The following is a 26,962-nucleotide window of genomic DNA, read 5'->3' as shown; positions in this document are numbered from 1 at the left end:
GGAGGCTCCTGGAGTGCTTGCCCATCTTGATATGGTAATATGCATCCTGGAGATCTAATGAGCACATCCACACACACTGCAGAAGAAAGGGGATGACGGTTTGAATTGTGACCATGCGGAATTTGATCTGAACTACCGATTTGTTTCATTGGCTGAGATCCAGAATGGGCCTCCAGTCCCCTGTTCTCTTTGGCACCAAATAGAATCTTGAGTAGAACCCTGATCCACACTGATCTGGGGGGACCTGTTGGATGGCTCGTTTTTGACATAGCTTTCATATTTCAGAAGCTGCTTCTTCCATTTGACTGGGTGGAACATCGGAAAGGGATTTTGGAGGTCTTGAATAAGCTATTAGGGGAATATGGTAGCCTCTGGTAATGATTCTCTGCACCCACTGATCATTTGTAATGGAGAGCCAGGCAGCTTGGTGCAGAGAAAAACGCACCCCAACTGATTCCAGAGGAAAGCAATCAGGCAGTGCCTCAGGAGCGCTGATACGATCTACCTGAGAAGGAACCTGTGGAGCCCTGGTTTCGGTGACCCCCTCTGCCCCAAATGAGACATCTTCCATTATTGGATCCCCCTCTGCCTCTGGAGGAGTCCTCACCACATGCATCTCGGAAAGGACCTTGAGACTTCTTGTGCCACATCTTTCTGCTCCTCTGATTCCTGAAGAAGGAATGCTGAGGTTTGGAAAAGCTTAGGCCAATGGCAGACAAGGTCTTCCCATCTTGCTTGCACCTGGCTAATGTATCCTTGACCTTAGCACCGAACAGAGCTGATGGCTCGATAGGGGAATTTAGAAAGGAAGATTAAAGGAGTCCGCTAGGTCACAAATGCGCATCCAGGCGTGGAGTCTCATGACTACGCCTGCACCCGCAGCTTTAGCTGCTCCTTCGGTTGTGTGTGGCAGCAACCTCATGGATTAATTAGATATTGATTCTAGGGTGGTAAGTTGGGAAGCAACTTTATCTCATGCTCCATCTGATACTTGGCCCGCGAGGGTTCCATAGAGTTTGGAGATAAGATCTCTCTGGAGCCTCGTAAAATGTACCAAAATGTTCATAGACCTAATTGTAAAGGTTGCTGACACAAAGACTCACTTTCCTAACCTGTTCACTGCCCAGGAATCCCTGTTGGGCAGGTGAACAGCAGGACTCTCTTCTGCAAGGTCCTTTTTCGTGGCTGCTGCCACCACCATAGCATCTACTGGCAAAACTCTAGACCAATGGGTTTGATCCTCTGGAGGGGAGAGTACCTTGTCTGCTCTCCTGGGGATGACCTCAATGGAGTCAGGGTTCTTCCATGCCCATTGCATGATGATTTTAACCAACTTATCATCAGGCGGGGTCACCCAAGAAGTAGAGGGCTAAGACCGAAAGGCCTGCAGGAATACAGATTCCTCCGAGGAAAGGTTGGAGAACTTCCAATCACCCCTCTGTTTCAAGATTTCCATGATGTCTCCGAAGGAGACATCATCAGGGGGTGACTGTGGGGACCCTTCCCCATCATCATAGTCCATATCTTCCATGAGGGACTCCTCTGGGGAGTCCATGTGTTTCCTCTTACACATCCATTTCTGTGGGGGTTCTTTGGTGGGAGCATCCAAAGAAGACTCAGAAAGGGAAATACTCTGTGTAGGGGTTTCCTGGACCTTGTGCTCTTGGAGTCCTGGGGGGTGGCCTTTGACACCTGCGGCTCAAAAGGAACTGGGGGAATAACCAATGGAGGCAGATTGCTAGAAGCAAGCACCCTCTCCATCACCTGGAAAGTGGGCCCGCCCGAAGAGGAGTGGGAGCCCAGAACCGAAGAAGACAAAAATCAGAACCGGGGTCACACCCCACTCCAGGCGGTCCACCCACCGGGATGGAGCCTCAAGCAGACTTGGAGCAGTAGTCACCCTCGGATCTGAAGTATGGACCGACAATACCGTTGGAACCGAGACCGTAACCGGACGTTCCACCCCCAAGCATGAGATTGAGGAAGGGTGGGTTCCGATGGAAATGACACCCAAAGGGGTGGGCCTCAGACAATGTTGTTATCAGCACCAAGGAAGGGAGTCCTCTAGAAAAAAGTTGGATAAATGCGCCTTGGAAGCAAGGGATCCAAGGGAGGAGAGTAAGTAGGGGTTGCTGGAGTAATAGACCCAAAGCCTGGAGTGGGATAGGGCATAGGCAGATTTGAAATTCCCCTGGCGGTCAGCAGCTGATCAAAAAGGCTCACCACATCCAATTTGGAAAGGCTCCTGGTGGATCTCACTGATGCCCCTGAGGAGGAATCAGGCCAGTCCAAAAACGAGCTGCAGGCTTGTCTGGTAAACGGGTCCACAGTTGATAAGTATCTGGTGTGTGGTGCATCACAGAATGGCACTAATGATTCTAATTTTGAAACTGGCAACAATGGTATGGTTGTATCTGTGAACGGGCTCAGAGCTGAGGTTACAACAGGGATGGATTACAAAAATGGTTCCGAAGTAGTTGTCAGAACCGATATTGGAGTAGAAATGGGCGATGTCGGTGCCGAGACAGAAACAGATAAGCTGATTGGAACTGAGGCACTAGACGGCGCCGTAGTCATCGGTGCTGGGGTAGGCACTGATGAGGCAACCTCGGTAAGCTTCACTGGAGCCGAGCTTAGAGCCGATGTAGTAGTCGGAACCGAGGAGGCAGAACGGTGCTCTGAGGAGGACTTATGCGCCTTGTGTTTATGATTTTTACCTCTGTTACTGGCCGGTGCAGAGGGGTCCAAGCGAGGACGTTTCTTGTCCAAAGAAGGAGGGGATGAGACCTCCGTTGCAGAAATGGCCTCCAAAAAAGGCCAAGCAAGTAGGCCCTTCAAAATCAGTTTGTTACGACATTCATTCAGCGTCTGCTGACTGAAGCTAGCACAAATATCACACAGGGGTTTCGCCGACAAATGCGGAACCCCCAAACAGTACACAGACTCTTCATGGAGGTCACTATTCAGTAGTTTACCACTGCAAGAAGAGCAGTGTTTAAACCCCATAGTTCCCTTCTTTTCAGATATCCCAGAACACTCTCTCACGCATAAGGGAAAGAGTGAGGAAAGAGAGGTAATGAAGAAGAGAGAAAGGAAATACCAACAATGGTAACGAGATACCACAAGGGTAGAAAGTTAGAAAATACCAACAATGGTAAGAAAGAAATAACTGTGGGTAGAGCTGAAACAATATAGATATCAAGAACAGACTATAAACAGGAAAAAAATTTTACAAAAATTTGTAAATTTATCAGAAAAATCACTTAGCTGGAGGGCTCGGTGAAACGCTGCTATATGGCTGTGCGGCAAACAAGATCTGAGGTAACTAAGCAAGGGGCATTGTGGGTAGCAGCTTAGCTCGAGAGTTTTTTGGTGCACGCAAGCTTGGTATAAGGCCGACTCGGATCCGAGGGCTCTGAACCAAACCCATTAGTGATGAATTGGAAGAAGATTAACAACTTCAGATTAATAATTACCTTTGTATCCTTTACTAACTGTGCATACATGATAGAAATGCAATTTTGCAGTGATAAGAATATTTTGTTGAGCCAACATGCATGTGTCTTTTACTGAGAGATGTCAGAGTGACAGTGATGAATAAAAAATGACAGTATTATAAATACATAGCAATGGCAGAGGGTAAATGAAGGATCAGTTATGTCAAAACGTTGATTGCTTTAATGACCTGAATGTACTGCAAGTAATATATCCCAATTTTACTTGGCTAGACTAAGATGTCTCTATATTATTATGTAGAATTGTGCTAGCTAACATTTTTAAGAGGATGGCAGACATACTTGGCCAATGGTTTTCATCAAAAAACGTTCACTGTGTGACTGTGGCACCTTTTTGTAAACATGCAGTAATGATAGAAAATAAGGGATCAAAGCAGAAAGAGGATAACTTTAGCCTTGAGGAAAGTCACATCACTGTGGCAGCCCTTAGGACATATGGAAAACTTCTGTTTGGTAAAGAGGGGCCCAAACAAGCCAAGAGGACAAAAGCCTGGAATCATGTACTCCTTGACATAAATGCAGTGCATGGCAGAAACTGAGTATTAGCATAGTGCATGAGGAGCTCCAATTATATTGTAAGGCATGCTAGTAGGAAGACCAGGAAGAAAGCAATTTCCCATACCACTACAGGGTGGGGATGGGGCTATGACAATTATTCAATTAGCACCAGATGAGGAATGCTTCTATCCGTCCATGGGGAGTACTTTGGCACAGAAGATGCTGGTACTGGAATAATCAGAGGTGGTGTGGATGCTAGGTATAACCAATGTTTGCAGCAGCAATACTCATCTGCTCATCAAGGCTGGTTAATAAACAGTAATATAGATTTATTTATTTTATTTTATTTTACATTTGTTTACTGGGAATGTCCGACTGGGCCATAATGGCTCTTTTGCTGTGGAGAAGAGAATATATAAAGTTTCCACTAAATGTAATTAAGTCCAGTGATTATCCTCATTATATGCAAAGAATGTGGAACATGTGAAAGAGATATCAGTAAGAATTGGAGGGTATTTGAAAGTATGCAGGAGCTAAGGGACATAGTGGCTGAAAAACTATCGTTAGTTATAGGAATTGTCCATATCTGAAAAGACATCTGTGTTATAAAGGTGCACCTTTAAATACAAAAGTTTTAAGATATAATAAGTTGGGGACTTATCCATGGCTTAACTGTGTTAACTGTAAGTACATAATAAGTGAGAATTTTTTTGTTATACCAATAACAAGAAAGAAGTAAAATTTTTCCTACTCAGCAACATGTAATACAGTTAATGTTGTGCATCTTGCTACCTGTATGAGGTGTACCTCCTTCTCTTTTGGGAAGTGTAGTCATAGACTGAAAGACCGGATTACAGAGCATCACATGGAAGTATTTAGAAAAGGTTCTACTAATGCTTTGACAAAGCATATAATGATAAAAGCAAATAAACTGTCTGTGCAATCCAGTAATAAAAGTTCTGTTAAAATCCAGAATTTAATGAAAAGAATGAAATAAAAAAATAAGTGTCAACCTGGGTGAACCAGCTGTCTTTTGGTTTGTGGATTATTTATTGGACAGTTCACCGCAGCAAAAGGGAATATTTCTTCATTTTTTTATGATGGTAAAAGGGGCTGACTGTGAATTTGACTTTAGGGTCATCCAAACTATATATAAAAGTCTGAGATTTGGGGACATAAATAATAAGTCAGAAATATGTGAGCTAAATTGGATTTCATGGTTACAAGATGACGTTGAACTAGGTTTGAATGCCCATGCTAGCATCAAACCTGTATTAGGAAAAATAAATAAAACAAATAGCGTTAACTGTGAAGTCAACCAAAACTTAGAACAAAGCACCTCACGGAGTGATGCAGTCCTTAAAAAACACACAGGCAGTGATAAAAAGATTGGCTTTATTAAAAAGTTAAGTGCTTTGCTCCCTGTTAAACTAGGGACTTGTTCAGAACAAAAAATAATTGAAACCTGTTTCTTTTTTAGCATAATTAGCTTGTCACATGACAATAAACATTTGCATTTCCCACCACAACAATCCAAAACCACTTTACTCAGTAAAACACAATATGTGTATTTTAAGAACTGCATCACTCCGTGAAATGTTCTGTATTAAGAAAAAATAGATTAGCTTACACTGACATAATATTTCTTAAGCTTTTCAGTATTTTTAATATATTTTTACATATATTCCTATGGTTTTAGTGATCTATGTAGTTATTAATATTTTTCATATCATGATATGGTTCCATCCATTTAGTTTTCATAATTATTTTTACGGTTTTAACATGTTGAATTGTCATACTGTTGCTTTAAATCAGACTTGGGCTGTGTCACATGACTGTATAAAGTTTATGCAATGAAGAGGTACTAAGGCACGTTTTAAACAGCAAGGAAGGGTTTTTGCTAACCTGAAAGCTTTGTTGCATTTTACTTTGTTGGAATAAAGTTTACTTTTGGGCATTTCAATAGTCCAAGGTTTGTTTTTTTGTTGTTTAAGTACTTTTTGTCTGCAGACATGGTTTACCGCAGTGCTAGGTTTTTTTGTAGCATCCTACTATCTGTGCCAGATATGGGAATCATGTCCACTGTGAGAATGCTAGACAGACAGTGATGCACCTACATGCATCACAAACTACCTGGCATTTGATGGAATAGTAGCTTTTCCTACTGTGGTAACATTCACCCTGCAGACTAGAATGGACCCTAATGTCAGCATGGGTGCAATCTCTTGTATCAAGTACTTCAGCTCTTGTATGAAGTACTTCAGGGAAAAGTGACACCCCATAAAAGCTAAGCATAGTCCTGCCTCAGTCCTGAAGTGACACTGGGAAATGTATGTGCTGATCTGCACATACCAAGAGTACATTCAGGGTCTGCTGCAGTATCGTTGAGGCAGAAGCCTGTGGGATCCACAACATGCTCCCAGTTTGCCCCTGGAAAGTCTCTGTACCAAGTATAGTGAGGTCTATACATACCTTAATGTCTACATGGATGAGAAGTCTACACATTCCTGCAGTACCCTATGGGGGTCAAACATACCCACTAATACCTTTTTAATATACCTGTCTACTCTGAACCTATCAAGGATTTCCTGATTATCAAAGTTATAATGAGCTATCCTTTATTTATATTTTCACCTTCTTAGTCAGTGAGTACTGCTGGGCACTCGCTGTTTTGTCCCTGCCAAGACGAGCAACTCACACCTGGAAATAGCAATACTAGCAGTAAGTGACAGCACTGTTCTGCAACTCAAAAAGGTTTGGCAAAGCTTCCTTTTTTGTAACTTATCTGTGAACAGTATGAACAAGCATGAAGATTTAATTATGAATCGCAAACAGTGTAGAGAACACTTCATTACATTAATTCTCATTTACATCTCATTATTAATACATTTGCATAGGCTCATTTGAGGTCATAGCACATTTGCGTAAACTGCCTCTATGAATCACAACTCAGCTGCGTTTATTCATAGACATCATAGATAGCCTTACTAGATTGGTGTAAATGACTATGAATACCACCCGTAAGTTGAACAAACCAGTTAGGTCCATTTTATCAAGTGCAGTTTTATGGAGTCATAATTTTGCGGACAGTGGGTCCCCTTATCTCCTTTCTTGAATATTCCAACTCCAGCATGACACCACTTTGGAGAAAGAGAGAAGTTTGTTGTCCTAATGAGCAAATTTTCTCTTGATGTAATGGCCTATAACTGGACATACCCTTGTTCTGACTGCTTTGCCATATTTGAGAATGGTTAGATATTATTAAATTGGAAGTTGTGATATAAACTGTAGGCAGTAATGCATATTTCTGTTATTGCTAAATGTTTATGGATAGCAGGATTATTATGGAAGCAATATTTTCTTTACTTTTTCTATAGACTGAGAAAATGAGGAACAGGATGTAAATTTGTTGTTATTTTGTTTGAAATCTATACTTCGTTAAAACAACTTAATATCCCTGAGTTATGTCTCTATACTTGTTTACTTATGTAATTAACTTCAGGGTGGCAAAAAGGAGTTTCCCCTTCAGTGACCAGTGCATGACTTTGGTCATCACTGCATTATCTCACAGCGGTTCATAGGTAGGTACTAGGCTATCAGCCCAATGGCCTAAGTAAGCCTAGCCAACAAGGTTCCCTTGCCACCCAAGAAAGTTAATTTCCTGTGCCCCTGTCGAGCAGAGCCACAGAAGTGATCCCTGGAGTGTATTTCCTATTTCCCATCCACTTATCAAGATTTTTCTTGAAGAGTGCTAATGAGGAACTTTGCTTGACATAGATTGGTAGCTTGTTCCAGAGTATAGGAAGTCTCTGGGACAGGAATCTATCTGTCCAGCATGTCCTGTTTATTGTGGTGACAAGGTTTAGGTCCCTAGAGTGTGTAGCTCGGAGGGATTGGGATTTCTTTAGGTGTAGCATGTCCAACAGCTCTGAGTTTAACATAGCTTTATATGTTAGGCAGAGATCTCCTCGGAGTAGGCGATATGCTACAGAGTAAAGCTGGAGTTTTTTGAGATAGTCAGTGTAGGGCATCTGTTTGAGGCCAGTAATCTTCTTTGTGAGGTGCTTCTGTGGACTTTCCAGCTGCTGCAGATGTCTTTCGAGGTACATTCCAAAAGGGGCATTGTACTCTGATGGGTCTAATGAGTGCTGAGTAGAGGGGAACAATGACTTAGTTTTTCCTGGATAAGAACCCTTTTGTGATGAGATGTGCCACATAGAAGGATTTCCTGACTACTGTGGTGATGTGATTATCAAAGGAGAGACTACTGTTTACCTGGGTCCCAAGGTCTCTTATCACACATTCAGCATTAATTAGACTGTCGTTTATGTGTTCATGGGTGCAGATTTTTTACCAAAGGGGATGACAATGCACTTTTTGGCACTGAGCTTGAGGACGTGCCTCTAGCACCAGGCATCTCTCTCAGTGAGGCCCTTCTGTAGGATGTCCACATCATTTGGGGACTTGACTATGACTTCTAGTTTGCAGTCATCTGTGAACTTTGTTAGCCAGAGGCCTTCTGTGTTAGCCTGTACTTCAGAGAAGTAGTTACCAAACAGAAGTCCCAGGACTGAACCCTGTGGTACTCCACTTGTCACTGGTTTTGAAGTCAGATTTGGGGTCTGCAACTTTTACAGTGTGGGTTCTGTCAGTGAGCCATTTGGCAACCCATCTTGTGACGTAGGGATTTATACCTAGTTTAGTGAGTATAACAAATAATTCCAGAATGGGGGATGGTATCGAAAGCGAGGTCAAGATCGGCTGTGTGAACCATCTTACCCTCATCTACAGCTTTGGTGACTGCATCAAAGAAGTCAATCAGTTTCAGAAGGCATGATCTGCCTTTCACAAACCCAAACTGGGTGGGATCCAGAGTTACCAATGTCTTTGTTTATGAGTTCCATGTTGATATGTTCCTTGGCCTTGCAGACCAGGCTCATCAGGCTAATAGGGTGATAGTTCCCAGGATCAGTGGTGGCTCCCCCTTTGTGGAGTGGGATAACTGTTTCTGTGCACCATTCAGTGGGCACAAAGACTGACATGAGATTATGATTGAACATGGTGCTCAGGTGGGGAGCCAGTTTGTTCTGAAGTTCCTGTAAAACACAGCCTGGGATGTTGTCCGGTCCCATGGATGCTGTGTTTTTGGTTTTAGACAGTGCAGCTTTTACCTGCATAGAAGCGATTATAGGGACTCTGCATTCTTCCTGTATAGATATGGGTCATTTAGAGGGTGAGAGGGGGGTAAAGTTAGCACTGAACCAATCTGCTAGGATGTTGACAATATCAGTTGGTTCTGTAATTTTCATGCCTCTGTAACTCAGAGCAGATCTGGGTGTTGCCATTGAAATTCTTGACATAGCTAAAGAATACTTTCTGGTTGTCCTTAGAATCAGTGGCGATTTTGTTTTCGTAGCTAGCTTTGGAGGATCTAATAGGTGATCTCAGCTTCTAACTGAGGCTGACCAGGGAGCTCCTCCACTCATGGGATTTTACTCTTTTTTACAACAGTTTCTTCCTTCTGTTGTAGAGTTTGTTTATGGCAGGGGACCACCAGATTGGCTTCCTTTTTTTGGAGGGTAGCGTCTTAGTTCTGTTTGAGATAGCACGATCCATGCACTCGTGTAAGTGCTTATATAATGCATTTGTGTAGGATTCAGCAGTCGTAACTTTACTGTCCATCTGCATGGGTGTCATGAAGTTTGCCACTTCTGTCTTAAGAAGCATGACGTTGGCTTTGGAGAAATTTTTTACCATGATTTCCTTAATGGTCGTTGGGGGCGGGAAATGGATATCTACGGTGATTAGCTTATGGTTAGATCTGACCAATGAGGAGTTGACTTCAGGTGTGGAACACCGGTCACTCATGTTGGTAATGACTAGGTCTAGGATATTGTTGCCCCTGATGGAGGTGTGGATAAGTTGACCCCAGGGCATTGGAATTTATGAATTCCAGAACGCGTTGAGCAAAGGTGTTGGTACATGAGTAGTTTTCCCAGTTAATGGTGGGGTAGCTGAAATCGCCCATTATTAGGGTGTTTGAACCCTAATATTTTCCAGTATATCAAGAAAGGAGGAGTGGGAATTCTGGGGCATGGTGGGGGATCTGTAGCAAGCTACAATTTGGATTGCAGTTTTGCATTACACACACACACACTAGAAATTCCAAAGAAGGTGTTACAGTTTGAAGTGAGAAAAGGTTCTGTGTAAAGCAAGATTTTAGCTTTGTCTAATTTGATGACAATATAAGATTTGTTACATCTGCTTAAATGACAGAGAGCATTAATATCACATGGCAGATCTTGCTGGAAGTTAATAATAGGCATTCATGGAACTGGTTATCCGTGGCTTTGCCAGTAAGTAGCTAGTTTTTTTTTACTAATATTTTGTGTTTGTGTATTTTCTGTATTGAAAATGTTATACAGTCCTGCTTTTAAAGTAGATATGGGTCATATTTCTCCATATTAGGCTGATAATTATTTAATTGCAAAGAAAAAACATCAATAAAGATTTGATTAGAAAGAAAGAAGATAACATATTTGCGAGAAAATGTGTTTTGCCTTCACTTTTAACCTCATTCCCATCTTAAACAACTCTGATTCCTTCAAACACTTGTTTTCAGAAATGGAAACACCCCTCCAATATCATACAACTTTCAAAAAGCTTATAATTAGCTCCTAGCAAACAGCAAAACAATGAGGTGTATCTGGGCTTTTCTGGTTTAAGCCTTTTAATTCTGATCTGCTGAGGGAGAAGTGAATTCCTCATTATCTGACAGAAACACCCAAGGTGGGATTTAAGCTGCTGTGCTGAATAAAGTTCTGTATAAGCTTGATTAAAGTATTAGGCAGGAAAAAAAATATTGCAGCTGCATTATTGGGCCCAGCTGCTTGTTAGAGAACATGTGGCTAACAAACACTTGAGAAAATCATTACACACATTACCAAATTACAGAATATTTTTTCAATAAGATTTAACAAACCACACATGAATAGAGATACTGTCAGACAAACATCTAAATTTTAAATGAAATAACACAGCCTTGATTTACTAAAGAGAGGTGTTACTGAAATCAGGAAAATCTTGGCCTCACTGAAGCAGTACCATCCCCAGCAGAATGTATTGAATGCTAGTGTTCATCTAGGTACAAATAAACTGGCTTGGAGAAATATAAGCACGGCACATCTGCTTGCCACTTTGTGGGCAATTAATGACTCATGTAATTACCTTCTCATTAGTGTTACAGTTCTACAGAAGAGGTGTGACTTACTGTTTACTTCTTTTTTAACTGTATCTGCACTATAAGATAATGATCCAGCCTGAATGAGAAGCCAGTCCACTGCAGGATACACATGCATGATAAATATATGCACACAAACATATATAGCAGTAGAAGTCGAACATCCACACACACACACAAAATTATATTAGCAATAGTCAAAATTCTCTATTGCAAAAATGTCAGCCACAATTTCCCAAAGACACATTACATTAAACTTGCATTAAAAGAGAAAAAAAAGAAAGCTTTTTTGCAGGGGGCAAGCTTGCTCACCCGTCACACACACACACACACACACACACACACACACACCCCTGATACTTATATACATATATATATATATATATATATATATATATATATATATCACTTTCAAAGTCATACAGAAGTGTGCAAAAAGACAGAAAAAAAAAACAATCCGAGTGTCACACATTCTTCCATTAACTAGCATTAGGCAGCCTGAAAAACAGCCAGTCAAGTCAAAGATCGACCCAAAAAAAAGTTGATAAAAATGACTGATGATACAGATATATAGGCAATATGGAGTATTACAATGTACCTGTCCATATGTGTTCAGGATTTGGGAGGATCAGAATACTCCATGAAGCAGACACAGGGACGACATGCGAATTTCACACAAATATCACCTAATTTAGGACTAATACCTGAATAGCAAATATTGTGAGGCAGCAAGGTGACCTGCTCTGTCACTGTATAGTATTAAAAATAGTTGTTCACCAAAGAGTACTCAAAATACAAAGCATGCATATAGACAAAGGGTTCTGCTAGACAACGCAGGATGCAAATAATGATGCTGTACAAAGTACAGCACACACATCCATAGTAACATTGTCAAGTGATTAAATCAACAAACCTCATATTTACAGGAATATATGGAACAAATCCAAAGAGGTATGTTATAACAAGCCACAACATATACATCACAAAATAATTATGGACAAAGACTCATCTGATTGCATAGCAGCATATAAAAAGTGAAAATTCTAATCATGTGACAAAAATATTAATTGTGGTGCAGCGGTAGCATTGTCGCCTCACAGCAAGAGATTCTCCCATTTGATTCTCAGCTGGAGCGCCTTCTGTGTGGAGTCTGCATGTCCCCCCCGCAGTCGAGTGGCATTCGAAAGACATGCGTGAATGGGCGTGCCTTCGTTTATCGGGCTGGCACCTCGGCACCGTAAAAATCTACTGCCAATCATTAGCGGACCGGAGTTCTGCTGTGGCGACCCCTCACCGGGAAAAGCCAAAAGAAGAACAACTGTGTGTGACAAAAAATTAAATACAGATAGTACTGGACATGACAAATAGAAGGTGGCAAGGAACATGCTTGTAGTTAGAATAGCAGATCATAGATAGGCGTTCACAATCAAAGGATGAACATATCTAGCAAGAGTGTGTTGTTAGTCATAAATGTTCATTATAATGTGCAAATTGAACACAAAAGGAAATGTCCATTATATGCATACCTACTATATGAGTACATGGTAAATGTTCATCTGGTATATAAAATACTTTGTACAGGAACAAATTTTAAGAAAAGCAACAAATTACACACAGATCATAGAGATGTCACGCAGCTTAGTTGGCACACTATTAGAGATGACAGAAACAAGTAAAATGAAACAGCAAAATTCAGTATCATTTCTCTCCTAATTAGTGCTACATTTTGCAACCAAAAAAATTAGAAGAGACTAGTTGATGCAATAAAAATATTAATCATAGCTAACAGTTTAGGAATTAAGACCATAACAAACACCTAGAGCACAGCAAGAATGCTGCATTCAAATTAAACATTGGAAAGAATGGTGATTTGGACTGGCAGTAACAAATATTTCTATTGTTTTGTCTAATATATGGAGGCAAGGCCAGAAACAGCAGAAGGCAACTTAGGCTACTGCCTATAGCCCATGGTTGTCTGGTGGGCCCCATAAATATTACAAAAAAAATAATTTCTTACCCTCATCTCTCAACACAAATTCTCACTAACATCATCTGAATTCAGGTTCCACTCAGCCTCTATACTCCAGGAAGTCTCTCTCATTGGCTGTGCATTTCAGAATGTTTAGCTTTTAGCGTGATATTTTTACAGCCCCTTACTGTGTAAAGCCATGTGCCTATGAATTACTACTCTGGACTCTGTGATAATGGTTGTCATTGTTTTAGCAAGCTGTGCCTTTACTGTGGAAGCAATCACAGAAGCTTCATGTTAAGAAGCTTGAGTATGCAAGCCATAAAGCAGCCATTACTGTGGCACAAGGAACAATCAAGGTAAGCTGTGAAGCTGCTTCCATGGATTTGACAAAGGGTGACAATACCAGGCATTTAGAGTTTCATAATTCTTATTCTTGCCAGCAGAAGCATTGCTAGGGTGGGGCAAGAAGGACAAATACCCTGGATGCAAAGTGGGAGATGCAGTCAGCCAACCCCAATACCGACTTATGAAAGTGTGTTTTGTATTTGCAGTCAAACCTGAGTGCTGTAGCACTCTGTGCAGGCAGAGTATAAACTGTAGCAAAAGCCACGGTGGTACAGCGGTAGCATTGTTGCCTCACAGCAAGAGGTTCTCCTGTTCGATTCTCGGCTGGAGTGCCTTCTGTGTGCAGTCTGCATGTCCTCCCCGCGGTCGAGTGGCCTCTGGCAACTCGGCACTATAAAAATCGACTGCCAATCATTAGCGGACCAGAGTTCCGCTGTGGTGGCCCCTAAGTGGGAAAAGCTGAAAAGACAAACAAAGTTTGCTACAGTTTAAAAGATTTTTTTGACTACAACATGAGCACCGTGGCACCCCATGCAGTCAGGGTGTAAACTATTTTAAGTAAAACATGAGTCGATGTAGCTCTCTTTGCAGGCCAGGGTATAAACCATAGCAACTGTTTGCTACAATTTAAAAGAGTAAGAATTTTTTTGTTTTGTTTGATAAAATGTGTTGAAGAGGGGGTATGTCATGCAGTTGATCACCCGGTTGGTGTGACAGTAGAAGGAATGTGCTCTTCATGTGAAGAGCTGAGGGAGTTGGGTGCTGGTTCATGGTACTAACACAGGGCACTTGCCATGCATTAAAATTTCATAATTATTTAGAAAATATGCTCATTCCTTTTTTATTAAACCCAGCTTTCAGATAGAACCCAGTAACATGATAGACATATAAGTTTCACAATTTGTGTCCTTCAGAAAATGTTTTTTAATGCTTGTTATTCTGTCAGCAAGTTAGATATTTGGCATTTAGCACAGAGGACTAAAATTCTGACTTGTTAATGGGCCACTTCCTGTTCCAAGGATGCAAGGTTTGAATCTTTCCACCTTCATTTGCCTAGTTTGTGTCCTTGTGCAAATTACTTAACCAGATAGGCCATTAGATAATCTGAGCTAAGATGCCTAGTGGTCTCCTGTATTGCATGCCTAGTAACTACCTATGAATGTATAATTTCTGTTTATAACAGAAATATTTAAAATCTGTTCCTGCTTTGTCTCTAATTTTGAGTTAAGAAGTTGAGATGGCAGAAGGAAATTGCAGTGTTTTTTCATTATATGGATCTGACTGCAGTGAGACAATATAAATTCCTGGTCCATTATTTATGAATGTATTAATTTACATGATCAGGACAGTCCCTGTTTGAGCAGTTGTGTCCTGCAAAAACAAAAGTGAAGTTCTATCCTTTGTACTGGTCATGGGTATGTTTTGTCCTGTGAAATCTGACATTTCTGCAAAAAATGTCCCACTTTGAACATTTGTAAAGGTGGCATCCCTAATGATCTCATGTATATATTTGAGGTGTGCAGTCATACATGTGGTTGCAATTGAAGGTTGTGTATGGGCAAGGATGTAAATACTTGGTTCCTGCATCCTAGAGTAGTAATGGTGTAAAGGAAGGAATTGACTGAAACAAACAGAAGCATCATCACATAAGCCATGTTCTTTGGGAACAGTTACTTTGTTGACCATCAACAGTGGGTTTATTGTTTGGCTGTTGTTAAAACTATACAGGATGAAGTCTGAGTTTAATGTTAATATTTTAACTGTGAATGCATTTTTTTAATTTAGCTTGCTTTTTTGCAGCACTTGGGATGCAGTGTTTTGGCTGCAACAGTTTGTCTGTATTTACTGCAGCTGAACAAAGCAATGAGCTGTTACAGAATTGCTTCCCATAGTCCTGGTTTGATTCCACATTATTCTTTTGTCAACTGTTCGATTCTAATCAAGTTATTAATGTTTCACTATTTGCAATTTGACTTGGAATCCAATACATTTACTGGGGTCTATATTATATCATCGAATGCTTAAATTTTTTCCAAGGGAAAAAAAATTGAAAGAATGTAACCGCGGCCAAGTGAATTTTTTCCTGGAAAGAAATTAATAAAAGTCGGGTTCACTATTTTGTTTGACCAAGACGCGTTCAATAGAATGCGTCTTCGGTCATCTAATAGGAACCCATCTACTGCAGTTCAATGGGTTGCCAGATCCCTTCTCAGTAACTGTGAGAATAAAAGTGAGTTTCAAAAGAAGAGTTGTTTACTGTTGTTAATGCTACATATGCTTTCAATGTGATAGTGTTTTGTTTAGCAAATGGCTGTCATTGTTTTTGCTGCAAAATTAGGAATAAAAAAATTACATTCAATCCAAATATGATCACTGTAAAAGTATGTACACTGACAATTTTGAGCAGTGTCTTCTGGTAACATTGAAGAGAGTGACAAGTATGGTACAGTACTTCGGCCCCGGGTCCTCCCACCCTGCATTTAAGTAAAAGGGAATTTCCTCTGATTAATTCCTGAGGGCACCTGAATCCCAGTTGCTTGCCTGGCACACTGAAAACAATCTCTAAGGAGTTCCCCCAACAAGATTGAGTTAATATATGTGCTTAAAGCTAGTAGGTGATCTCCATCCGGGTCCCATTACACATACAACAACCCATCCATCAATCCCCTTTTTCCACCCACCCTTCATAATAAAGATCTTTTTGCAATTAACGCCAAAGTCTTAGTAAATAATCTCACCTATTCCACTCTCTCAGAAAATCCTGCCCCAGGAGGATTTATATCTCTCAGAAATGACCGAGTTAATAAAGGTGGTGGCTCTGCCCCTCTATTCTCTAATCTACACTTTAAATCCTCTCTCCATATTCCAGTCCCTCAATTCCAGAATACTGAACTAACCGCTGGCTACTAAAATTAAACAAGCACAACTGGTAATAATATATCAGTACTTGAAGAAATTCTCCTATGGGCTTCCACAAAAATCAGTTATGAGACTTGCATCTTAGGAGAGGATCCAGTCTAAGATGGATCCAAGTGTCAACCCAACAAAATAAAAACCAACCTGGCACATTCCTGATACATTAGTGACCATCTCATGGCTTACCAAAGAGACCAAACAAATCATGCACCAAAGGGACAAACTATGGAAACTTCACCAAAGAAACAACCTGCCCATCACATTAACAAGACAAAAAAATCTACTATGCTAAGCTCCAGTCAAGCAACTATAATAATCCTAAACAGTTCTGGAAGTCAATAAACTCACTTCCCTATCCAGGCTCAAAAACAAATCCCTGTCCCAACCCAAACAAAACTGATCTTGAACTAGGCTCTGAATTTAATTATTTCTTCATCAAAACTATTTCCACCCTCACTAAACCCTTTCCTAACAATAACCCAGCTAAGCCTCCCCCTCCTCCACCAATCCCACCAAACAACCATCCTCCTCTATTCGAGCTCAGACCTATCTCTACAACTCTCATAAAAAAACTCCTATCCAAACTCAAGCCCTGCTCAAATGCACCTGACAACATCCCCTCGTCCTATCTAAAATATGCCGCAGATGGTATTGCCCTCCCAATCAGTATAGTTATAAACAGATCAATAAAATAATCCTTTGTCCCCAAACTCTGGTGCTTTGCCTTCATTCTCCCTCTCCACAAGGGAGGAAAAAACACCAGCATCTCAAACATCCGCCCTATTGCCTTACACTCCCCTATCTCTAAAATCCTTGAAAAGTGCATCCACCTCCAACTCATGCCATTCTTGATCCAAAATAACCTCCTCACACCCACTCAGCATGGCTTCCGCCCTGGCAACAGCACCAATACTACCCTAATCTCTTTCTTAGATACTGTTAATAAAGTCTGAGATTCAGGGCAGCTAGTTTCTACTGTTCTACTTGATCTGCCCAAGGCTTTTGACATGATCTCCAACAACCATCTTCTTTACCATCTCTCTAACCTTCACATCTCACCTAAAATTCTTTTCTTGTTCTCCAGCTACCTATCAAACAGATCTCAGGCTGTCAAATGGAAAAAAAAATATCTTCCTTCTTACCCCACCCCCATGGGTGTCCCGCAGGGATCAATCCTCGGATCTATGCTATTTAACATCTTCATCAATAACTTTCACACTGCTTTTCCTGATACCAAAATCATTCAATACGCGGATGGCTCAACCCTAGTCTGCTTTGCCTCAAACCTCCCTGAACTGCTGTCACAAACCCAAACTGCCTTCTCAAAAACTGAAAATTGGATGCACCAAAACCACCTCTCTCTTAATGCCAGCAAATCCAAAATTCTTCTATTCCTACCCTCTAAGAACTATTCCTTCAATAAAAGCGACTTCAAAATCCTTAGCCAAACAAACACACCTATAGAAGTCATCCCTTCTGCTAAACTTCTTGGCGTAATTATTGATGAACACCTATAAACTAGAAAGCTGCTACAATAAAATCTCTAAATGTGCCTCCAAATCCAAGAATTCCACTCATCACCGCCTCACCCTACAATCCCTGAACTGGCTAGAACTGCCAAACTACTTAGATTACCTACAGCTCCCCATAGCACACTCACTCGTAATTTATCCTACAAAATGTGCTGCTCTAACCAGTATCCTTCCTCCTCATATTCCCAACAGAGCCCTTAGATCTGAGCATCAGAACTTAATTTCTATCTGCAGACCTAAACATCCTGCTGGCCAGCTGTTCCTCACCTATGCCTTGGGCAAAAAATGGAATTCCCTTCCTCCCCCACTAAGAATCACCCCAAAACCCCGAAAATTTCAAGGCCCTACTTTTCAAACACCTATCTACTAAACAGAAATGCCCCTGCCTCCTCCTTACCTAATCTTGGATCACTTCAAGTATGAGAGTCTCCTCATACTGACACTTTTGCCCTATCTTCCTCCTATAGACATATTGCTACAACTATATTCAACTCTCCCTGCAATCTCCTGCAGCTCTATCCCTCTACTTAATTACGTCTACCCCTAGAGCTAGTTTTGCTCAACAAAATTGGTAAATACTACCTAATCCTTCTACTCCTAGATCTATACTTGCTCAACAAAACATGTAAATATTGTAAATATTGAGTACTACTGTCTTCTCTAATACATGCACTCAAACCACTTCCGCTATTTCTCAATCCCTGTAACTTCTTACTACAGGCAAAAGCTATACAACCTTAATCACTCAGTTTAAGAATCTCAAAGAATTACTGCTTACCTATGCTAATGTAAAAAGCATAACTTTAATGTAAAAAGCAAAATTTTAATCAGTTCTGTATGAACTGTACTCTCATACTGTTTTGTCTTTCTTGTAATCGTATTCTGTAAACTGTTTAATGCTTTCTAAATAATCTTGATTGTGTTGAAATCCTGTATGTAATATGTTTTAATGCATTCTCGGAGCTTTTCTCCCCGGGCCTCCACTGAAAATGGCCCATGTTGACCCAGAGGACTTCCTCGGTAATCAAACTGGAATGAAATAAAATAAATAAATAATGGGATATTGGTAGAGGTGGTCCATTAATTTGCCTTGGCCCCATTTGACCATGATCTGGCTTTGTATGGAGGAGTCCAACTTAATGATGTTTGATATAAGTAGCACCTGTACCAAGATATGGGTTTATTGCTGATGATTTTTGAATGCATAGCAGTCATTTTATAGTTATGACAATGTGTACTATAAGATGTTGAGTTGCTGTTCTGCTGAGTAGTTAAGGTTGTATGTGTGAAAACAGAGCAAGTTTGGAATTGTTGGGGCTAAATTATAGATAAAAAGCACTGGAACAAGAAGACGAGATTGGTTCAGTAAGGAAGTCAGAAAGTTGGAATCATGCATGTCAAGATTCCTTTACATCTGCACCTGCTGATGGTAAGAAGATGAAGAATGAGTGAGGTGTGGAGCTATACACCAGTACCTGAGCTGCAGATAGTACTAAGCAATGATTTCTGTTATTTAGGAAGATCGCTGAAGGTTGTGCGTTAGGCCCGGCAAGCCAGTATGTAAAAATCTACTGCCAATCATTAGCAGACCGGAGTTCCGCTGTGGCGACCCCTAACCGGGAAAAGCCAAAAGACACAAACAAACAAACATTGGTGATCTGGATCTAGCAGGAAATTGTGGCACTAAGATTTCAGTGAAAAATAATTCCAATTTGTTCAGCATGGTGGTGCTCCCTTGGTTCCCAACTTATGGAAACACAGTCATGGGAAATTGTAACTTCACCCCAGTCTGTCACCTACATCTCTGATGGACAGAGCCAGCTACTAAATCATGCTCTAACATATGCATCTTAAAATAACTTCTAAGGCACAATAACTCATGAGATACATATTGGTTGTATGGCTAAGCTTATAAAAGCCCTAGCAGTCACTAGATTAGTATACACCTCTGAACCTATGGCACCCTAGGATAGAATTTTTTTAAATTGTTTGTTCAAAGAGATGATTTTTGTGTATTTGTTTTTTAAGCACTTTACAATTAAAATTACAAACTGCACGGGTACAAGATTTTTGATCCAGTGTCACTTTTGTAAGTATGTAAACTCTATTGTCATTCAGACCATACAACCATAAAATGCACAGCTGAACGAAATTACGTTCCTTCAAGCTCATGATATAACATAGACCATCACAACAGTAAAACACAAGCAGTTAAATCACATGTACAGGAAACACACATGACACAGAGTCCCAGCCAACCAAAGCTCCATCTCTGCACTGGCAAGTTTTGCTCCCAGCAGTTATAACTTAAAAGGTACAACTGTTTGATCTACATGCATACATCATCACATTTTAACTACCAAATATTCTACATTATTTCTTTTCACAGTTTAATCTGTGGTTGAGAGAGCAACACTGTAGGTCATAAAATAAAGGTTTTTCCTTCTAGTAATGGCCACGTTCAGCTTTAGACAGCAGCAGAATCACGTGGAATGGGTCTGTGCATACTTTCATGGAGTCTGTGCAGCAGGACAGTAACAGTTCCATTACAAGAAATATGTGTCTGACAACTGAAGATGGATCAAACTTGGTAACCAACTTGTCTTGTATAGTTAGTTACTTTGACTTCTTAAATACATATTCACAGTGCTATGTCCGTTTCTATTCAGACTCATTCTGATGTCATATCTCTACTCAGTGTAGTAGTGTTTAGAGGTTCCGCAGAATCATATAGTAGCATTTTATTAGTCCTACATGCTGCCTTATTTGTGATGCATTTTGCACCCTGGCTGCCTACAGTATAGCTTTTTCATTGTCTGTTAACTTGGTGGGGGATTTTTATTCATAAAATGTCTACATTATACAGTTTTATCTTTGGAAAGGTCTCACTTGTGTTTGCTCAAACCTTATATTCTTTTAGCCGTTATAGGATCGTAAAGGATGTAGGAGCTTCTTGTCATTCACCTTTGATCATGGTAATATTTTTAGTAATATTTTATAATTTGGAATTCCTTAGAACACTTCATCCATTCATTGCTGTTTAATAACACATGCAGAAATAGTTCTAAAATTGAGTCCATTATTCTGTAACACATCTTTAACCTTATTATTGGTCAAGAATTACATTGAAATGTCTTTTTTTTTCATATATTTTGTAACGATTATCTTCAAAAAAATGTCTCCCGTGTCAGGGATAATAACATCTTCTTGTTTTGTTAGTGAATGCTATACAATCTGTAGAATGACATCTCAAAATATTTGAACATCCTATAATTTATTTTTTTTAACAGTGACACTGAATAAAGGCACTTTACTGCTTTCTGCCTTAGACAGTACTCCAGTATTTTCCATCTTGTTCAGCTGACTTTCTGACTTAGGCATGAAATCCTAACTTGTTTGATTGCTTTTATATCATTTATTAGTGTACAAATGTTCATTCTGCTCACTTGTTTCAACATTCAGTCAATAAACTAATCCTTTCTAATGTAGTAGCTGCTAGTTCACACTGCTGTGAACATCATTTTTATTCCTGACCCTTACTAAGTTTAATATTTTCCATTATTAAGACTTTTTAAATTCTAATTCTGTAATTGCTACCTTGTAAAAATGTGCATAAACGCAAATCTTAAGCTGTACCTCAGGATAGCATTGCATGTTGTTTTGAAATATAAATATTTCCAGGTTAACTCATTGCTATGTACAACCACTTCTATCTCTCTTTATCAGTATATTTCTTAGGCAACAATTCTGGATGCCATATTGGTTAGTGTTATGTTTCATTTTGCCTGCAGCCTCAGACAGTCCTTTCTAACTTTTTCACCTAATTTTTTTGCTTTTTCTCAAGCATAGGTGGTTCTTGCACACATAAGTAAGTTTCATCATAATTGCATTTTATCTTGCTGACTGCAAATTTAACAGTACATTTTCACAAATGCACACAGATCATACTTATGATTCAATGCGTCTTTCAATCAACATAGCTGGTGTTACACTGGCATAACCAAGCAACACACATACACACATTATATGCACATGTGTTAATTAGAGGCTGCGCTACAGTTAAGATAGTACCACACTGTAGGATTACAGGGATAAGTTGAGACTTTGTAACCCTGAGCTCACAGGGAGGCAGAAGGCACTTTCTAATTGGCTATAGCATTCCATTTTTTGATTATTTAACTTTGCACACTCCTTTTAAAGAATATGTGAGACTGTAACAATGTGAGGTATTGCCAGCTATGCCAGGAGAAGTAGGGCATTGGATGTATAACCTATTCCAACATAGCTAGCTGGAGATTTGTAAAGAATTATATTTAATTTGTATATCATACTCATTTGTACAGCTGCTTGTGTTGAAAATGTATTTGTAAAGGTGCTTTGTTAAAAAAAAAACTGTACCAACAGAGGGTCCTGCTGGACAGAAAAAGAAATGCACCTGTATGTCAAACTGTATTGTAAATGTTGAAATGAATATTGTAACAGAGAACACTGAAAAGAAGATATTAAGTCTCAGTCCAGCTAACTTTGTAGCACAGTCTGAAATTAAATTACCTGGAAGGCCATAAAAAATTGTATCTTACAGTTTTGATTGCAACCAGAGACAAAATGTCTGTGAAAACAGGAACTAGGAGTCCTGCTGTATTGTCCTTAGCAGTGAACTCATTGCTACCCTGGAAGGGTGGAAGTGTTGAAATGGTTTTATGGCTTCCAGATGCTATAAAGTACAGTTGTGTACACTTACCATAAATGTTGATGTTCGAGTGTATTCACTGTTGCAGTCATTACATTTGGTTAATCTGCTGGCAGGTTGCCCTCAGTCGGCCTGAATTCCAAAGTCTTGGGTCCTGCATCAGTTGCTGTCTCCTCTTCCATGATGTCAGGTCGTCAGGGGTATAAAACATGCAGCCGACGCCATTTTCTTTAGTTTTTCTTGCCCCCGATGTCAGGTGCCCCCAAAAAGGTAGCAATATTATATAAATATATCTATATACATGCATCAATATAAACTTTACCTTCATCTACAAGCAAATACACCACATAGGCTGTAGGAGATAGGGAATGAAAGATAAACTGTAGAATGACAGGGGGGATGGCGGGAGGGTAACCTGGACTGCAACAGTGAATACACTCGAACATCTACATTTATGGTAAGTGTACACAACTGTACTATGTTCTTCGTGTTTCACTGTTGCAGTCATTACATTTGGGTAGAATCCCAAAGCTATGGTTGGGAGGCTGGAGTTAAACAGCATTAGGTGCGGCTATAAGGCCCTGCAGCACTGCAGTGGTAAAGCCTGCCCTGGACTTAGAGTAGAGAGGCAAATGGTAATGCTTTGTAAAGGTGTGAACAGAACTCCAAGTAGCAGCCTCTAGAATGTCTTTGGTTGGTACTCCTCTGAGAAAGGCTGCCGAAGTAGCTGCAGCTCTGGTGGATTGAGACCTAATGCCCTTGGGCACAGGTTTACCATGGTGTAAGTAGCAGAAATGGATGCAGTGGCTTATCCACTTTGAAATTGTCTGCTTTGAGATAGCCTTTCCTTCTGATCCTGCAGCATATGACTCTAGTAATTGCTCAGTTTTTCTTAGAGCTTTTGTCCTGCTTAAGTAGAATCTTAGCTGCCTGTGTACGTCCAAGGAAAGCAGAATTCTCTCCCCTTTGTTCTGCGGATTTGGATAAAAAGTTGGCAGATGAATAGTTTGGTTAAGAGCCACACTGGAAACCACCTTAGGCATAAAGGTAGGATTTGTCCTCAGAGACACCCTTTCTGGGTAAAATATGATAAAAGGCTCTACAGCCATGAGGGCCTGTAGCTCTGAAACTCTTCTTGCTGAAGTAATTGCTAGTAGCAGAGCTGTCTTCCATGATAAGAACGTTATATCAACGGTAGCAGCTGGTTCAAATGGAGGCAGGGTGAGCTTTTCCAACACATAATTGAGGTCCCATGCAGGTAATGGTGATCTTCTAGGAGGCCTTAGGTTTTTGGTTCCTCTAAGATATTGCTTTAGTAAAGGATGAGAAAATATAGGTGGCTCTGTATTTTTTATTTTATTTATTTTATTTATTTTACATTTGTTGACCGGGATAGTCCGACTGGATATATGTCCATTTTCAGCAGAGGCCCGGGGAGAAAAGCTCCAACAGGGTTAACAATGACAGATAGTTACAATGAATAGAGTTTAGGAAAAGACATATAGACAGTTTACATAGTTTCAAAGAAAAACAATATTACAATAGCAAATGCAATCTGTTACAGTTCATTATATTCAAGATAATTAGCAACTAGTAGAGTCAGTAGGGCAAGAAATGGCCTAGTCTTTAGCTAACATTTTTTATTCTAGATTGATCTTTTTAGTTTGAATTACTCATAGGACTGATGTGGTTTGGAGTGGGTAGATTTATTTTAGAAGTTAATCTGGGTTTGTGCAAGGACAAAGCCAGTGTGATTTATAGTGGAGTTTTAGCTCTTTTTTTGAATTGTATTAGTGAAGGTATAAGCGTGAGGTTATTTGGAAGGGAGTTCCAAACCTTGCCAGTGGTATTCGCATACAATGTGTCTCCGTGAGCTGAAATGGCAGAGGCATGGATTTTGATTGATGAGAAAGATAGGCCTTTATGAAGCATCTCAGTTAAGTGTTGTAATATCTGAGGAATATGTGGTTCTGCTGTATCAGTTCCTTGTGCTTGATTCCAAGCACAGAATCTCTTCCATTAGTCAGCATAAGATTTTCTAGTACTAGGCCGTCTGGCTTCCAAAATGTCATCCATTACAGCTTTACTGAGAGGTGTCGTTCATATGATTACATGATTAGCCATGCTGCCAGGTTCAGAGTCTGTAGTTGATTGTGCAGGATCTGATTGTTTTGCTGGGACAGTAGTTGTGGTCTTTGAGGCAAGGTCCAAGCTGGGTATTGAGACAAGTTCCTTAGGATTGGGTACCAGTATTGGCGGGGCCAGTCCAGGGCAATTAATATCATCTTTGGCTTCTCTTGTCTGACTTTTAGGAGGACCTTGGGCAGAAGAGGCAGAGGAGGAAAGGCGGAAACTGACAGGTTTTTTCCAACTGAAGGATAGGGCGTCCACTTTCCATGCTTGTCTGTGATAAGTCCTTGTGCAGAATCTTTTCAATTGATAATTTTGAGGAGAGGCAAATAGATCTATGTCTGGGCTCCCCCATTTCTCTGTTATCATGCTGAATACTTGTGGATTTAGTTTCCACTCGTGAGGATCCATCAGGTTTCTGCTTAAATCGTCTGCCAGAGTGTTCTGTTTTCCTGGCAGGAATTGAGCTTGAAGATTTATTTGGTAGGTCAAAGCTGTGTCTAATCTGCAAAGGGGGTAGGAGTGTGTGCCCCCTTGCTTGTTTATATACCACATGACTGTGGTGTTGTCCGTCTTTATCAGTAGTTGTCCTGGGTGAAGTAAATCCTTGAAGGCTGTTAGGGCATTTTGAACAGCTAGCATCTCTTTGTGGTTGATATGTAGATGCAGTTGATTTGGTGCCCATATGTCCTGAATGCATCTTCCTGCCATGTGGGCCCCCCACGCATAATCTGATACGTCTGTTGTTAAGGTTTGGGTGGCAGGGGGTAGAGTGAAGGGCTGTCCCATGTTTTGGTGACAGGCCTTTGCCCACCATAGAAACTCCTGTTGCATGAGAGGAATCATTGTTTCCAGACTGTGTGAATGTTGACTCCATAAACATTTTAGGTACCATTGAAGTTTCCTCATATGCAGTCTTGCATATGGAATTAGTAGGATGCAGGATGCCATGAAGCCCAGAGCCTGCAGAATTTGTCTTGCAGAAGACTGGGTTTTTGTTGCCATCAGTTTGAAGTAAGTAGTCAGTTGCCTTTGTTTGTCTGGCGTGAGGTAAGCCATCTGGGCAGTTGTATGCAAGCTAGTACCCAGGAATGTTATCTTTTGAGAGGGTACCAGTTGTGACTTCTTTTCATTTATTGTGTACCCTAGGCATGCTAGAAGCCTTTTTACAAATGCCAGGAGTGTCCTTGTTCTCTGCTTGAATGAGACAGTCGTCCAAGTAAGGATATATTTGAACACTTCTTTGTCTGCAAAATGCAATTACTGGTGCCAGGCACTTTGTAAAGACCCTGGGTGCAGTAGATAAGCCAAAGGGCAGTGCAGAGAATTGGTAATGCATTAAGCCAGCCTTGAATCTGAGGTATCTTCTACACGACTGTCTTATTGGGACCTGCAGGTATGCCTATTTTAAGTCTAAAGTCACCAGCCAAGCATTCTTGCTCAGCATGGGCAGAAGCTGTTGCAAAGTGAGCATTTTGAATTTTGGAATGTCCAGGTATGTGTTCAAAATCGATAAATACAGTATTGGTCGCCAGGTCTTGTCCTTTCTGGGTACCAAGAACAGTCTTGAGTAAAAACCTTGTCCTTTTTCCTGTTCTGGTACTGTCTGAATGGCCCCCAGATCCATGAGGGACGTAACCTATTTCTGTGCCTCTGCCCATTTTTTTTGGCAGGTCTGGCCAACCATTTGTCATTGACAGAGTGTGGAAATGGAATCTGTATTCCTGTGATACGATGTTCAGTACCCACTTGTCCTTGGTTTTTAACTGCCAATTTTGAGCAAAAAGTGCTAATTTCCCCCCTATGGGTGCTGCTCAAAGATAAGTGCTTGGTGTAGGCAGAGGGAAGTCATTGGGATTGCTTAATGTAGGTCTGCGCTTTATCTCCTCCAGTTTAGGAGGTGGATGCGCCCCATTGCTTTGACCTGTATGAGTCTTGAGCCTGGTACCTGGAACTCTTAGGGCATCTGGATTTGCCCTTTTGAGCTCTGTCTGACACAGGAAAGGACCAATTTTTTGTAGGCTAGTGTCTACTGAATCTAGGTGGCTACACTTGTAAGAAATCTTTAATAGTTTGCATAGACTTAGCTTTGTCTTCCCTTTTCTTTAAAACCTCTTCTGCCTT

The 26,962-nt window shown here is 40.5% G+C and overlaps 1 protein-coding gene across 1 annotated transcript in view; it reads left to right on the top strand.

Annotated features, from left to right (window-relative positions):
* The window catches only part of SHANK2 (SH3 and multiple ankyrin repeat domains 2), a gene marked incomplete at its 5' end in the record, with an annotated part of 750,291 nt that overhangs the window by 580,009 nt on the left and 143,320 nt on the right, over window positions 1-26,962 (top strand). The gene's annotated exons all lie outside the window — the stretch shown is intronic.

The sequence above is a fragment of the Protopterus annectens genome, chromosome 9.part0 (genome assembly GCF_019279795.1).
Source record: "Protopterus annectens isolate FY-2018-M chromosome 9.part0, PAN1.0, whole genome shotgun sequence".
NCBI lineage: Eukaryota > Metazoa > Chordata > Ceratodontiformes > Protopteridae > Protopterus > Protopterus annectens.
Note: the sequence above shows the minus strand (reverse complement) of the source record. Positions and strands in the feature narration are given on the sequence as shown.